This window comes from Triticum dicoccoides, chromosome 2A (genome assembly GCF_002162155.2).
Source record: "Triticum dicoccoides isolate Atlit2015 ecotype Zavitan chromosome 2A, WEW_v2.0, whole genome shotgun sequence".
Taxonomy (NCBI): domain Eukaryota; kingdom Viridiplantae; phylum Streptophyta; class Magnoliopsida; order Poales; family Poaceae; genus Triticum; species Triticum dicoccoides.
This window is the reverse complement of record NC_041382.1, coordinates 388,937,624-388,938,811: the sequence shown is the minus strand read 5'-3', so window position 1 is coordinate 388,938,811 and position 1,188 is coordinate 388,937,624. Positions and strand designations below refer to the sequence as shown.

The following is a 1,188-nucleotide window of genomic DNA, read 5'->3' as shown; positions in this document are numbered from 1 at the left end:
GATCATCTAACAGTGCGCTATATCGACAGATTGTATGACATACATTGCTACACCGACAGTTTGTGTGTAAGTGCCCTAAGCCGACAGTTTGTGCGACGCCCAATACTTCTGCCAACAGATTTGCTGTCAGCGATCTACATTTCACGAGAAATACAAATGCTCCATATTGTGAGTGAAAACACATTCATAATATTCAATTCATGTTCAATACAAAATACATATACAGACAATTGCACTCTTCTATTCAGCAAAAGATACCATTGATCAATGCATTCATTCGACATATATAGAAGATTCATTAGTTTTCTTCACTGAAGTTAGCTACAGCCATTAAGTATACACAAGTCAGACTCTTCTATTCAGCAAAAGATACCATTGATCAATGCATTCATTCGACATATATAGAAGATTCATTAGTTTTCTTCACTGAAGTTAGCTACAGCCATTAAGTATACACAAGTCAGATATAAGTACCGAGAGAGGCACGTTATTACAAGCATAATGGCCAAAGTTCCTAGGAGACAAATCCTTGATCTCTTGACTACTACAGAATATTATGGAAGACCAACTCTTCAATCACCAAGCCAAATCAACTTCCATATGAACAAAATGTGTGAACCCTGTTCTCAACAAAAGAAATCAGGAGAACATCTTCTATCAACTTGTGGACTTGCTACTTTCTACCATTTATCCCTACAAAAGAACTCATATGTTTCAGAAGATGTACAATACACACACACATCATGCAGCATTACGAAATATCATATGATGAATTGAAACCATTCATAGTTGAACTAGCCTCGTACATGGAAGACCACAATAAAGAAAAAGGCTGGAGTCGAGTGGCATCAATCAAGCAGAAAACAAAGTTGAACTGTATATCATGGGTTCAAAACAGCAGGGGCACCCTTGGTTCCAAAATTACAAAATCTCTGTCATGCAACTACACAAGCATGAACCTAGGAGCCCAGTCGAATGCAGTAGCGGCAACCGAAGCCCGAATGGGCCTCAGCATGGAAGTTTGGTTCATGACCAAGTACTCCCTGTGTTCCTAAATATAAGCCCTTTTAGAGATTCCAATATGGACTGCATATGGAGCAAATGAGTGAATCTACATTGAAATATCCAGAAAGGCTTATATGTAGGAACGGAGGGAGTAGAATAGAATCTATGCCAGAGTAGAGCAGC

At 38.7% G+C, this 1,188-nt stretch overlaps 1 long non-coding RNA gene across 3 annotated transcripts in view; it reads right to left on the bottom strand.

The window, feature by feature from the left end:
* Positions 1-238: 238 nt before the first annotated feature.
* LOC119354649 overlaps positions 239-1,188 on the bottom strand; it is a 4,594-nt gene continuing 3,644 nt past the window's right edge. For all 3 annotated transcript variants that reach the window (XR_005171137.1, XR_005171136.1, XR_005171138.1), the window contains one exon: positions 239-693. This is a non-coding gene — a long non-coding RNA (uncharacterized LOC119354649). The remainder of the gene's footprint in view (positions 694-1,188) is intronic.